The sequence below is a fragment of the Cryptomeria japonica genome, chromosome 11 (genome assembly GCF_030272615.1).
Source record: "Cryptomeria japonica chromosome 11, Sugi_1.0, whole genome shotgun sequence".
Classification (NCBI taxonomy): Eukaryota; Viridiplantae; Streptophyta; class Pinopsida; order Cupressales; family Cupressaceae; genus Cryptomeria; species Cryptomeria japonica.
The window spans coordinates 530,009,943-530,025,882 of NC_081415.1; the positions used below are offsets into that span (position 1 = coordinate 530,009,943).

General features: G+C 37.6%; 1 protein-coding gene across 2 annotated transcripts in view; it reads left to right on the forward strand.

Annotated features, from left to right (window-relative positions):
- The window catches only part of LOC131066456 (uncharacterized), a 316,657-nt gene that overhangs the window by 106,314 nt on the left and 194,403 nt on the right, over window positions 1–15,940 (forward strand). The gene's annotated exons all lie outside the window — the stretch shown is intronic.

A 15,940-nucleotide genomic window follows, 5' to 3' on the forward strand; every position in this document is an offset into this window, starting at 1 on the left:
GCTGCAAATATCATTCTTCCTTCTTCAAATGGGTAAAACTTTGATTCTTGAATTTCACGATTTTGTGAGAGGAAGAGGGGAAATATGTAGAAATGGGAAAATCTTGACTTTGACCAATTTCGGATCTTGGGAGAATTTTTGCAAGTATACAAGTTGGAAAGGGCATACATGCAATCGGGGTTTTAAAACCCAAATACAAGTGCACTTGTAAATTCGAAAATGGAGAAATGGACGAAAAATGAGATTTTGACTTGCAGGAAATGATGGAAATGGAAAGTACGGATATGGGGAACATGAATGGATAGAAATTGGAAAATCTGGGAAAGTCATTTTCATGAAAATGGGAAGAACTCTTCAACATGTAATCCGGTTTTCAAAACCCGAATTTGCAAGGGAGGGGTATTTCACACTTTTAACTTGGAATTTTGACCAAAAATGGTTAAATTCCTTAACCATAGGGGAAGAACAAGAATTTCCAGCGAACTTGTAATCGAAATTAAAAATCCCGAATACAAGTAAAGAGGGAATTTTGGGAAGAACAATGCAATTCAAAAATTGCATACCAAGGGGAAGATTTCTCTCACAAAAACCAATTTTTGGGGGAAGAACAACACATGCCAAAAATGCAACTAAGAATGAAAATTAAGAAAACAAGAAAATAATAAAATGAAGGAAAGAAAGGAAAGAGAACATACCTTTCTTAAAAATGCAAAATGCTTCTCCAATAATGCAACATTTCTTGGAATGAAGAAGCAAAACCAGCAAAAAGGAGCAATCCATAATGCCAAACCGTTATCACGTTTTTTTGCAAAAATGCCCCAAACTGATAAATGTAGCAGCAATCCCAAATTTGGAAGATCAAATTGCCAATGAGGGAGCACGCCTAAAAGGATTGGAGCAAAACGCCTAAGGAGGAAGTAGAAGGAATGATGACAAATGTTGCAAAACGTAGCCAAAGGGAGTCACGTGGGAAAAACGTGGCCATCATTTGCACACCAAATGGCATCATTTAATAGCTCAACAATCCTCCTAAACTCCACGCCTAGATGAGAAAGGGCAAAACGATTTAGGAGAGTGGAGTTTGTTGAAGTTTTAAACCCTCAAAAAGTGGCATTTATGAAAAACGTGGTTGCTGATTTAGAGCGAAAAAACCAATCAATGCAACCTACATTTGGCGTGAAAGATGTCCACGAATGCATGAAAATAGGATGCAAACCAAAACGCCTCCTTCCTCCAACAATCTCTCCACAAAATTTGCCTTGAAATGGTCAAAAATCGTTTTTCCTTGCATTTCAAGTTTTTTGGAGCAAAAGACAAGTTCAAATTTGCATAAGAGAATGCAAATTGGGTTTTTGGGAGAAGAACACAAGTTTTAATTTCACTTTTTCCACTTACAAGGCAAAATCGGGATTTTTTAGACAAATGACAAGTTTTATTTTTAACTTTTTCACTTTCCAAGCCAAAATCGGGTTTTTTTGGACAAATGACAAGTTTAAAATTGTCAAAAATGCACTTGCAAGGCAAAATCGGGTTTTTTGGAGCAAACTACAAGTTTTAAAAACTTGTAAAAGGGAAATAAAATCCCTACAAGAAGTTAGAAATACTTGCACACATGTAATGGGGATTAAAAATCCCTATTACATGTAAAAACCATTAAAGTAGGGGTGTGAGCCAAAAAATCCCTATTTTAACTAAACATGACAAAAAAACAATTAAAAATAACAAAGGAAGGAAGGAAAATTTAAAACAAATTGCAAGTAACATCTTTTAATAAAAATGCACATGTAATAAGCTAAAAATTCCCCTACAAAAACCCAAAACAATGAATATCATTAAAACTTGCAGTTTGAAGAAAATTCTCCACCTGCAGTCGGGGTTTTAAAACCCGAAATTGAAGGAAAGGCATAGCAAACGAACCTAGAATTTGACAAAATTCGAAACATAGTTTGAGGATAGACTGATGATTAAGCCAGTCCAAAGATTCGTCAAAATTTTGCCTCAGGAAGCATGCCATAGAGTAATTTTTTTCATTTTTTCACAAAAATTTTAACGTAGTGGTCCTTCATTTTTGGAAACAAAAATGAGGACAACACATTGACTACAAGGATTTATTGCAGACTGGATAGGTTCTACGGTAATAAGGAATATGTCTCCTTCATTGGCAATTATAATGGGGCTCTTGTTTTAGTGTACCCTCCTCCATGTCTGACCACTCTCCAATTGAGACCTCCATTTGTGTTGGTCTTTCACTTCCTGTGCATGTGCAACCTCGACCTTCCTCTTTCAAGTTGAACTCCTCTTTTCTCCAAGACCAAGACTGCCTTGAGGCCATGAAATTGTCACTGCCATGTCCAAAAAACCTGAATAAAAGTTTGAATTTTTTTTTTCAGATAGCTGGCAAAAAGAAAGCTACATATAGAAACAGGTTAGATAATCTCCTGCATCATAATCTGCTTCTCTTGGAAGGTCAGTTGCAGATAACTAGTCTTGACATTCAAGTTGAAGCTATTGTAATTAGAACCAAATCTCTCCTCAAGAAGATGCAAAACCATAAATTCCAAGGTCAAAGGATTAGATCCAAGATGAATTGACTCAAGGAAGGGGACAGGGGCACTGGATATTTTTTCAATCTGATTAAGTATAAGCAAAACATGGAAGCAATTGGGCCAATTGATGTCAATGGGGAGGTCTTTGAAGACCCCTCTTTTATGAAACAAGCATTCCACTCTTTTTTTCAGTACCTCTTCTCTTCTGAAGAAGATGAGAGAGCTCTTGAATCCAGGGAGTTTTGTATTAAGTGATCCCTAATAAGGTCTTCTCTGAAGATGCTACGTTTTTAGAGAAAGACATCTCACTCTCTGAGATTGAAAGCACCATTAGATCTCTGGCTAATGGCAAATCCCCAGGAGCAGATAGCTTAACTACAGAGTTCTATTAAGAAAATATTGATTGGATTGGGACCGAATTGCTAGAGGTGTTCAATGCTTTTTATCATAATAATCCCATGGGTCACAATATGAACATGGGGATCATTAAATTGATCCCAAAAGAGGGGACAAAACTCAGATAAAAAGTTGGAGGCCTGTCACCCTCGTAAAAGTTTATTATAAGATTCTAGCAAAAATTCTTGCTAGTTGATTGATAGAGATTTTGGGAAGGATAGTTTCAGTCACTCAAACTTCATAAAAGGAAGGTAAATATTAGAAAACCTGATTACTAGCTAGGAAGGAATGAATTAGGCCAAACATGACAATCAAAATGTAGCCATGATCCTTTTAGACTTTGAAAAGACCTATGATAGAATTGAGTGGCCATTTGTGCTAGAAATGTTGAAAGCTATTGGCTTCCCCTCTAAATTTTGTAAATGGATTAACATTCTTTTCAATGACTTCTCAACCCAAGTGGATGTGAATGGTGAGCTTTTTGAACCATCTTTTTTCAAAGGTCTATTAGGCAAGGTTGTCTCATAGGCCCTACCTTGTTTGTTATTGCAACAGATGCATTACATTTTGTTTTAAGGTCTATCCTGATCTCTCCACCTATCAATGGCTTTAGACCCCCCAACAATGAGCAACTACTGAATGCTCAATTTGTTGAGGATACTGCACTTTCCCTTGAACTATCAGAAGCCAATTTTGATAATACTATCAAAAGATTGGAGGTATTTTGCGCTGCAACAAAATCCAAAATTGCTCCCCACAAGTCCACTATTATAGGTTGGACTAAAGATCCTCTCAATTGGTTGATTGCTAAGGGATGGCAATGGGCAGACCCCCACAAGGTGGTAAGATACTTGGGGATACCCTTTGCTGTCTCCTCCTCTCTTAAAAGTATATGGGAATGGATTGTCCAAAAAAATGAGAAGAAACTCATTAAATGGCAAATTCATTTGTGATCCCTTGTAAGCAGAATTCAGGTTGTGCAGAAAGTTATAGCTTCACATGCTGTCTACCATTCCTCAGCTCGGCTATTTGCTAATGCTTAGTTTCTTAAACTTTAGAATTTTATAAGAGAATTCCTATGGTCTGATGGAAAAGGTGGAAGGAAAAGACATAATTTGAATTGGAAATGGTGTTGTTTGCCTAGAAATATGGGAGGCCTTGGACTCGAAGATCTAAAAGTCCAAGGGCTAGCTCTAGCATCTAAATGGATTTTTAAAGCCCTAGATGGGGAAGAACGTTGGAAAGTATTGATCAGAAATAACTTGGCCTTGTCCAAACCAAGAAAGGGTAAACAATAGGGCCCACTTCACTTGTATGACATCTTCTTTGGCTAGTTTGATATTAGAGTATTTGCCTTCACTGTCTTTACCTCTCTTTGGAAGTCTTGGGCTAAGGTCAGATAGTTGATTGTGAATGGGCAAGCACTGAGTAAATAGCTTCCCTATTATGCTCTGTACAGATCGATATGGTGGAACATTGCCCCTAATGGAAAACCATTAGCACTATCTCAAGGATTCTCTGCCCAAAAATGGCGCTCCTTGGGGATTAAATAGGATCTTTTGGCTAAGGGCTATTTGGGTTCTTAGGAACAATTGAGGACCAGGTATGATATACCTGCTACACATAAACAAACCTACTCCACGATCCTAAATGGATTAGGGGACTAGTTCTCTATAAAAACTTAACAAATTTAGATCTTGTCAATTAGATAAGATGGAAAGATGGCTCTAAATTTCAGGATATATCTATTAACAAATTTGTATGATGCTAATGGGCTCGGGAGAGGTATGTAATTGGCTTAACCATTCCTGGAACCTAAGGTGGCTTGATGCCCAATGGTCCCATAGACTTATTCACATATGGCAAAACTCTGCAGAACCAAAAAAAGCTTGCTTTCATTGGTTGTTTATTTTAAAAATGCTTGTTGTGGGTCATTTATTACATAAATATGGTCTTCCTACTAGAACTTGTGAATTTTATGACTTGCTTGAAACCTTTGAGTACTTATTTTTTGAATGCAAGTGTGCTATTAGTATGTGATCTTTATTTTTTGGGGGGCTTGTTGCTTGGAATGATAAAGCTGGCTTTTCTTGGCATGAAATTTTAGCAAGTTATGTTGATGCATTTAACTCCAAGTTGAATAAATTGTCTTATTCTTGTTGAACACAATGTACCACTAAGAGGGGGGTGAATCAATGGTTCCCAATATTCTAAACCTTTTAAACCTAACTCTTGGTACCGGTTCGCAAATCAGACACAAGGAGGATATACTGGTGAGCTAAGAAAAGTGATCAAATGCAAACACACAAAGATACTCAACACATAACACTGGATATACGAGGAAAACCCAATGTGGGAAAAACCTCAGTGAGAAATGTTGTTGGAGACTACTACTCCAATCCAGCCTCATAGTAAACACTGATTACAAAGTTTAGGGCACCAACCCCTGCACCGAGCTCCAACTCAATGATATACAATAGATTAGATTAATACAATAGTTGTAGTGTTGTTACAAATGAGTTTTGTAACTCTTGCAATCAAAACACTTCACCGGTTTAACCCTTCTCAACCGGTTCTCCCTTGCTCAGTTCTTTTTCGGTTTTCTGTTCTTTGTTTATACCTTTTCTGCCCTAATTCTGTCTTGCATACCCTTCACCGATACACTCTCTTATCTCCTTCACCTTCGGCAACTTTCTTCCTGAATCTCCCTTGTTGGTTCACACAATTGTAGTTCTATTTGGCAGCTTGCCAGTTGCTCTAACCTTGCCGGTAAAACCTCTGATAACCCTTCTACCGGTTCAACCTTTTTGTCAGACAGCTCCAACACTAAGATGCTTTTGATCTTCTCTCTGATCACTCTCTGCTCTCTCAGTTACTCTCTTTTCACTGGCATCAAGCATCAATCACTTAAGTCTTCAGTCTGCATTTTTATACTTGAATGTTCCCACCAAAACCTACATTCAAACTGGGCACGTTAGTGTTTTTCTCCATCGAGTAAATCCGTATCAAATCTAATCGGATCTCCTCTCCTCGATTGATGATCTGTAGTAGATCAAACATCACTGCCATTTCTGATGACATCTGTATGTGCTTTCTATATTTAGCGACCTGCAACTGTTTTTCGGCCTTGCTCTATCATTCACCATTAATGCCTCAGCTGTTTCCTTTGACCAACGAGCACAAAGGTCGGATTGTCCTGCTTGATTTATCTCTTAAAAAAAGGCTTCTGCATCGTGATCTGCCTCGAGACACACTTCTTTTGTCATTGACCCGTGATTCACGGGTTCCTTATTTAAAGTCGACCTACTCATCACCTATCACGTCAATGGACGGTTTTCCTTCCACTGCATGCCTGCCACATGGAATCTACGTGTCGTCCTTAGACACCATTTAACTCAACCCAGTCTGTTATGTCGGTTTGAGTTCATTCACCGACCAAGACACACGACTGGTGTAAGGACCTTACTGGTTCATATACCCTACCGGTAGATCATTTTGACTTGGAATGCTTCCGGTTTTGTGTCCATACTTCATGTGATCCAGCAACCATTCACTCTGTTGGTTTGTCTTCTCCATGTTCATACATGCTCACCAGTGGATCTCCTTATTGTTTGCAGACCAGTAATCTTCATGACTCCACCTTTCCAACAGTCTCACCTTGCTTGCATCTGCATACCAGGAACATACCTACCGATTGACATTTCATACCGGTTTCCAACACTTACTTGCCGGTTATCATCCCATACCGGTTGACATCAATGACAACACAATGCCAACAATTCTTACTAATGAGAATTTATGGTTGTTATGGAAGAAGAGGAATGATGAGGTCTTCTATGGCAAAAGGAGGCATCTTACTGAGTTCTATAGCAAACTCACCTTCTTTATTGTCGTGTTTCAAGTTTCTGCAGTAATGGACATACCTAAGGATAGGTTCGTGATATAGTTGAAAGAGGGCATCACAATAGTGTACAAAACTGAGATCAAATCAGCACACTTTTTCCCACATGGAAGAAATAACTAAAACAAAGAGGAGCTTGAGCTGCTAAACAAAATATTTGGAGAGAAAAATTGCCAAACTTGGACCTGATGAAGAACCAATGAAACAGAAAGTAGCAATCCAATTTGAACCTAAAGAGACGGATCCATATCTGATTGTGCCACCCCTCGGTACATATGACTGTGATAAAGCTGAATGCAGTAACAACATCATAGTTTCTTGGGACTAGTTGATCAGCATGCTATTATGATAAATTATGTTATTAGTTGTATTTACGATACTACTACTTTTGTTACACTGTGTTAGGTGATCTTGACTGGAATAATCTGGAGCAGCAGCTCCTCATAATATAATTTGTTTTGATACACTATATTTGATATAAAATAAAAAAATTAATATTATTCCAATACCACCCGTTAAGGCTCAATGAAATTCAAAACATATTCCATACGAGTTAACCACTCATCATCTAGGACCAATGCTTTTACGTTTTGGTTTCTTTTTGTGCTTGGCTGCCTCCATACACTCCACAGGCTGTTGATGACCATGGAACTCAAGGCCTCTTGCACCTTCACAAGTCATCTTAAGATGATTGTGTGCTGCAAATCGACTTTCAGCAACCTAACATGGTATAGAAAAATACCTCACATATCAGCAATAAAATAAATAAATTAAAAAACAAATTTAAAATTACCTTCAACAACTCCACTTGGAGAAGGTCTTGAATATGCCTTGTGACATACGATGATTAGTCACAAACATTTGGATCTCCTCACCCTTTTCTAAGATTTGTTTGATTCACTCAATTTGTGAGCAAATCTTTTGCAAAATCAAATTGAATGAGTGGATTGCACATGGTTTCCAAAAAATGTGACTATATATACTATCCAATATAAAGTCATCTGCCCTACAATTTTTAACGTTTTGAAATATGAATTGGACACCATTTCAATGGATTCTATGAGGATATTGGTAGTCTTTCCATCCATCAAAAATATGGACATGCCTGTTTTAAACTTTTAGGTCATGTATCATTGATTACTCTCAATGATGTCTAAAGCTTTCTCCTTTGCCAACATGGTGGTTCACAGGCTTCACACCTTTTCATACCCAGGATTAACATAATCAAGAGGTGTATTGCAAAGGGTCATCACCATATTTCACCAATAGTGTAATGCCCACACTTTGAAATAGAATTTAATGGCAAATAGTAATAATAAAATTAAAATTCACAAGAATAATGTTGGTGTAAATAATTATTCATCTTGGATATTATTACACCTTACTTAAGTTTACTTAGGAAATGCATTTCATAGTAGTTTGGGTATGAAACACTTGGGTGTTTGTGCCACATTAGGATAGTGTGTGTAGGAGAATTTCCACCTTTTATGGTGTGATCTTGTTGTTACACTCCACATTCAGTGGGTGATCCACCTCATGTGGACTATTATATTGTCTCTCCTACCTACCCACACCTATTTCCTACCTACCCTTGTTTCTTATTGAGCCACATGTCATGTTTGTGTGCTCACATATCCATATAGCCTTGCCTATCTAAGCAAGCTCATATTCATTGTATGCCTACTTGATGATCCAGTTGATCAATATTTTCATCTTGATAGAATACAGTTTATTTCTATCATATATTTTGTCTCTCTTATTTATGCTTTCCATTGCCTCTTGATCTTGGCAAAATATCACATGGTATCAGAGTTGGTCCATGTCTCACATGGTATCAGAGCCATTAGAGTGTCATTGGTTTGCTAATTGAGAGAAATTTGATGTTATTTGAGGTTGTGTATTTTGGAGTTTTCTATTGCAGGTTATTATTGAAGCTTGATGGGTCAAATATGAGGTTACCATTGGATTGAGGAGGTCCAAAAAAGTCGGTTTTGCCTTTTTTTTCATCCAAATCGGACTTCGAAGGCCAAATCTAGAGGCATTTGAAGTTTGACGCTGCAGCGGAAATTTTCCAGAAATTATATTTTTGCAGGCAATTTTCAAATAGCGATATCTCACTCATCCGGACTCATTTTTTCGAGCATTTTTTTTTGTTTTGGGGTAGAATTTCGCGATCTGTACAGTGGTGCAGAATTTTCGGATAAAGGTTTTCGGAAATCGCGAAATCCCGATCTTTACAACTTTGGAGGCTTCATTTGGGCTCATATGGACTCCTTTTCAGGTGCCATTTTTTTTGAAAGTGCATATTTTTTCATCTACTTTCATAATCTGCTATCTGTTTGCAGTGATTTTAAGTAGAAATTGTACTTTCATTATTTGGCCATTTTTGGCATATTTGGTACTTGCATTTTGCTTGGATCTTAGTTTAGATCACTAGCAGTATTTGTTGAAGTCTCTTAGATCTCATTTTGAGAAGTTGTAAATTGAAATCAGAAGTCCACTTTGCCTTGTTTTGCAAGTGGCCCATTGTATACGCACTAAGTATAAAGTGCCAAATCACCTTTTTTTTTGGGGGGGGGGGGGGGTTCTTGATTGAGTATTTTGGTGGGTGTCTTGTGTGATTGTGCCTCTCTCTATCTTGTGTTTTTTCATTTTGGTGCTATGGGTTCTCCTAAATTTCCACTTTTAACTCATAATTATGCGTCATGGAAAATTAAGGCATGAAGTAAACTAATGGAAAAAGGACTCATTTATTATGTAAATGAAACTATTACAGCACCACCTGATCCTAAGGCTGATCCTAATGCTCAAATTGAATGGCTTACTAAAAATGCTATGGAACTTGGAACTCTTAGAAAGTATGTATCAGATGACCTCATTTTTCACATTGATAAGTGTACAACAATTAAAGAGGCTTGGGATATTTTTAAAAAATTGTATGCTCAAGTTGATGAGATTAAGGGCTACAAGCTTGATAGTGAACTCACAACTTTAGATCCCAAGGATTTTGATACAATCCAAGATTATGTCACAAAAGCAACTGAATTAAGATCAAAGCTAAAGGATTGTGGAATTGACAAAAAGGATGCTCAATTGGTTTATAATTGTTGGACAAGCTTCCTTCAGAGTTTGCAGCCTTTTTATCTAGCTTTCACACCCATAGGTTAGCTCAAGGTTCCTCATACACTTCTCCCTCATTTGATTCATTCACAGAGATGTTGATACTTGAGCAAACTAAGTTGACCACGATGGGGATTCTCAAATCTTCAAAGTCACAAGATTTGGTGTCTAACAAAGGGAATCAAAGTAATCAAGGAAAAGGCAAGAATCAAAAGCAACCTAAGTCAAAACCACAACAAGATGGAGCACAATCTTCCTCTCCACAACAAGGTGATGCACCATTCTCACCTAAGAGGAAATCATATAAGGACAATCTTTTTTGTGGATATTGCAAGAAGTCAGGACATGATGAACATCATTGTTATAAGAAGGATATAGTTGAGTTGAAGAATCTTCTTGAGAAGAATAGAATCAACCTACCTTCTAGAATGTCTACATCGGCTTCTTCTTCCAAGGATAAAGGAAAGGATCACTCTTTTGGGACAGATAAAGGAAAGGGACAAGCTCTTTGTGCTACTACAAGTCATGATTCAGGGAGATGGCTTCTAGATTCAGGGGCTTCTCATCATATGGCATCTTCGCAGTCTATGTTTTTTACATTTGAGCCTTGCCACATGCCACAGGTTTTGATGGGCAATCATACATACATGGATGTGATTGGCAAAGGATCTATTGCCATTGGGGATAACTCCTTCAATGATGTGTTGTGTGTACCCCAGTTGACAAATAATCTTCTTTCCATCTATCAAATCACACATGGGGCAACTAGGAAAACTGTGGAGTTCACACCTGATTCAGTTATCATTAGAGACTTGGAGAGTGGAGCTATCATTGCGACTGGGGTGGTTGATCATGCATCTCGGTTGTACTCTTTTTTAGATTTTGGTCCTATTGATAAGGTTGATTCTTCCTATGTTGATGATTCAGATTTTGAGGAGAACTTTGGGCATTTGAACTTGGGGATTCTCACATGTGACCCCGTTCTTGAGCCTTGCATTTTTCTATTGATATCACACCACCTATTGCACCTGATGATCCAGCTAGTGCAACAGTTTTGCCTTCTTATGATTCAGTGCAACATGACATTTCATGTCTTCCAACTTTAGTTGATTGGGATGCCTACTTGACAGACATTGCAGGTTTGTTTGTGGACTCCTACATTGCAGATTTGGGAGATACCATTGATGACATTCATCTTCTCTTTGATGAAGATGATCCTTCTTTGATTGTTGCGAGGGATCACTCTGACCCTCTTGTGCATTCTCTACATGATCAATCTTTATAGGTTGACATGATTGTGGATACTTTTGTACAACACTTGGAGGAGGTCTCTTTATCTTTTGAGGAGACATATGAGTCTTTGGACATTGTTCTACATTCATCTCCACTAGATCTTGGAGTGCCTTTTTCAGCAGTGTGGCACAGTTTACCACCTTTGGAGGGGGTACCTTTCAGCATCGACATGGGGACACTTGAGCAGTTTTCAGAGATTCCTTTCATCATGAGTTGTTTTCATACATCTTCCTTTCATGGTTGGGGAGACTTCATGGATACACCTTTGGTTTTGTTTCTTCCTAAGGGGAGGAATGTTGTTCGACGTTCATGGAGCAGTTTCTTCATTCATCTTCGAGCTTCTATCATTGGTGCAGATTCCACATTGAGGGGGGGCTTCCTAGTCTCTCTTCTTCTTCTTCTTCTCTCATATGGGGGGGACTTTTTCCTCACATGGGGTTTTGTCCTTCACATACTTCTATGAGAGTTCTTTGTATCTAGTTTTCATCTCTCTTTTGGGGGAGGGTTTTTTCCCATTGGGTTTTTCTCTCTTTCCCCACTTTGTGAGAGATTTCCTTGCATTGGTTTTCATGCATTTGCATTTGTACATGGGTACCTAACATGGGCTCGTAGCCGGGACCCATCTTGCATTGCTTAGTTGCATTGTAGACTTAAGTGCATTCCTCTAAGTTGCACTTAAGGGGGGGTGTTGGTGTAAATAATTATTCATCTTGGATATTATTACACCTTACTTAAGTTTACTTAGGAAATGCATTTCATAGTAGTTTGGGTATGAGACACTTGGGTGTTTGTGCCACATTGGGATAGTGTGTGTAGGAGAATTTCCACCTTTTATGGTGTGATCTTGTTGTTACACTCCACATTCAGTGGGTGATCCACCTCATGTGGACTATTATATTGTTTCTCCTACCTACCCACACCTATTTCCTACCTACCCTTGTTTCTTATTGAGCCACATGTCATGTTTGTGTGCTCACATATCCATATAGCCTTGCCTACTTGATGATCCAGTTGATCAATATTTTCATCTTGATAGAATACAGTTTATTTCTATCATATATTTTGTCTCTCTTATTTATGCTTTCCATTGCCTCTTGATCTTGGCAAAATATCACATGGTATCAGAGCTGGTCCATGTCTCACAAATAAAAATATAATTATAATTATAATATAAAAGAATATAATTAAAATTTAATTAAGTTAACGAATGGTCAAAAGGCATGAAATTATAAGTTGTGACTCTCCCAAATATGAGGTATAAAAGGGAGATGGGAACTCATTTGAAGGGGGGGATAAATTGAAAATCAGAAGTGCAGATCAGATTTAAATAAGAAGTGAAGATCTGATTGTGAAAGGCTGTGTCCCTTTAAAAGGGCAGAAATAATGAAGAGTTGGGCTCTTTCAAAGGGTGCTAATGGTGAAAGGGTGTGTCTCTTGCCAAAGGGCATACATGATGAAGAGGTGTGACCTCTCCCTCACATTGAGAGATATAAAGGAATCAAAAGCCTCCAGTGACATCCCCATCGATCAGATCAAAACTGTTATTAAGTTACAGGGAGTAACATCCTTGTTCTTGGTGCCACATTAATGAAAGACTAATAGGAGGAGTCTTGAATTAATTATTAATATTCACATTTAATTATGAGCAACCAATAATGATTGCAAATTAAGGATATCACTGACTTAAGGGAGGACAGTCAGATCGAACAAAGATTAGTTAAGTTAATGATAGAATCCTTAAAACAAAATATCAATGATGATTGAAATGGCTAAGCAACATCAAAGAAAGGAAAGACAGCGACCTTTCAAAGGGGTCGCTGCCACTAAAAAAGTCATGAACACTGATTGGTGGCCGTCCACCTTAGAGGGAGGGGAATAAATAGCCCCAATCATTTGAAGAAAGAAGACGGGGAAGGAATCTGCACTCAGGCCTGAAGGGATAAGAATCAAAGAAGGGAAGAATACTCTAGCAAAACTGAAACACATAAAAGGGTAAGCAAACTTTAAGAACTTTCCATCATTGCATTAATAGGCATTTAACAGGCCTTGAAGAAGAGAGCGTAAAAGGAAAGATTGAATCTACAATTATCATTAAGACAAGGCAATACTTTGGTATGAGGTTTCTGTGCATACATCTGATAATACTTTCTGCGTACTATTATTGATAGCAGATCGCTGTTATGATTATTCAATATAGTATACTGCATGTTATCTCCAATCTGCTCATTTCCGATTCATAGTATGTGATTTCTTATGTCTATTTAACATGGGATATGTGATATAATATGATTCTTTTTATAATTTGTATTCTGTTTGATTATTCTAATCAGCCATGGTTGGGAGATGAAGGATTGTGATAGGGAGAACAGTGTTAGGGTCACCTCTAAGCATGCCACCTCATATGTATGGCAGGGTCCACATGAGGCCAAAGGGGGGCAAAGGTGCTCTGCCTTTGGGATTAGGAGGGTTAGACTTAAGACACCCTATTGAAGAAATCCTTGTCCTCTCCACCATGGTGATACAACGGATCATGTGAGTGGGAGAAGGTGGCTTGATTGAGGGAGAACGGTTATTAAGTCACCCTATCAAGTGTGGCTTGGTTAAGGGAGAATGGTTGTTAAGACGCCCTATCAAGTATGGCTTGATTCAAGGAGAACGGTTGTTAAGACACCCTATCAAGTGTGGCTTGGTTAAGGGAGAACGGTTGTTAAGACACCCTACCCATCCTAGTTTTCTATGATTGGGATTCCTTTAGTTATGACATATGATTCTGCCCTCTATATTTACTGTCGTTTGTAATTGTAAATTGCATTATGCTTCATCATGCTATTAAAGAGATAAAGGTATTCCCTCTTTAACCCACCCTTAATAGCTAATAATTGTAATCTAGGGCATTTTACAAAAGGGGACATTACAAATAGGTGATCTAACAAGCTTGTAAGGAAGCCCATTGCCATAAATGCAACAAGCAATGCTTTGATCTACAATCTTCCTCAATTCATTTTTGAAGGCCTTCTCCAACAGGCCTCTTTTTTGTGAAACCAAAACATTCTTTTCTTTAGAAGATGGTGGCATTAGCATGAAAGGATGTGGTACAGCCGGTTGTGATAAGCCACTGGGAGTTTTTTGCAAGCTTCTATTGGCAAGAGGATGTGCAACAACCTTTGATCTATTACTTGCCATGTTGGCATCTTTTTGTTTTTTAATATAAGCCAATAATTGTTGCTTTGACAAACTTTCTTTATTTGGCCTATGAAAAACTTTTACTCTCTATAAAGGAATAGTGCAAAAGTGAGTTTTCATTTGAAAGTATGAGCTCTTATACTCTTTTCCATGTACGCTACAATGCCAAAGATAATCCCCACTTGGAAATTGTTGAATCATTGTTGTATGTTGCCAGAGAGGTTATGATGCATCACATTTAAAAGAACTCTCTCCATTTCAGGCAACTAAACTAGAACTTTCAACCATTCTGTATGAGCCTAAAATAAAAAACATTACAAATCAACAATGATATAGCTATTTTTTTTAAGTCAACATTATAACCCCTTATTATGCATAAAAAGTTAAAAAAAAGCACTCAAAGCTTACTAAAAAAACTTGGAATATTTTAAATAAAATTTGAAAAATGTTGAATAAAATGATTGAAAACTTGGAAAAAATGAAATATTTACTCACCATTGATGGTTAAATCTTCTTTAAGCGGCTATTTCTAACCTATGGTGTAGGTCTTACTCCTGTGTAGTCCTCACCTTTGGAAAAAAATGAAACAACCTTCTAAACCCAACAATGGCATCTTGGAGGAGAAAAATGCAATTCTTGGTGTTTTGTGTTTGTCAATTGAGTTGCAAACATAGAAAAATCCTCACTTTAGGGTGAATGGTTTCATTGAGAATTGTTTTGATTAAAAAAATGCTTTTTTTTTTATGTTAAAAATTGTTTCTTTGGCCCCACCGATCTTGGGTGCATTGGTGTCCTATTGGGTATGCCCAAAGTACCACTTGGGTGCTTGGGTGGTACCTTGGGCATACCTAGGGATGAACCCGCATCACATTAGTATCGAGAGAAGACCTACATGGGTACTTGGGTCAAATATGAAGGACCCAATAACATAGGAATACAGGCTTGGCCATGTAGGTACCACCATTTGTGTCTTTCTTGTTGTTGTCTCAAAGAGCGTAACATGATGATTTTTTGAAGATTTGAAGTGGCCAAACTCACTCAAGGCAACACTATATATCTAGATTTGATAATTTTTTTTGAATGTAGTCTTCTACCTAGTAGTAACCTCTTCATCTTTATATGGTGCAACCCTCAACAAGGAAAGTATCTTTGTGCAATAATATTTTGGGAACAAAGGAAATTCTAAGAGATGCAAGGGTGTGGTCATTTTGTTCCAATAGTCAACAATTATCTTTTGAAAACTGTTTTTGTGTGGTCATGCTCCTTGGCTTCTATTATGGCCCTTATTTTTTTAACCATGGAATCCATATGTAAAATTCCTTGCTTAGACTTGATTACAATGGAATGTATTTGCCCAGATTATACACAAATGTCTAATTCAATTTATCAGTAGCCAAGGAATTCAATATAACACCTGTCTTTCCAGAATTAACTATTCATAGATTTTAGCAATTTGCCTAAGAATAATACAGATTCTGTCATTCCAGGATTAACCTCTACA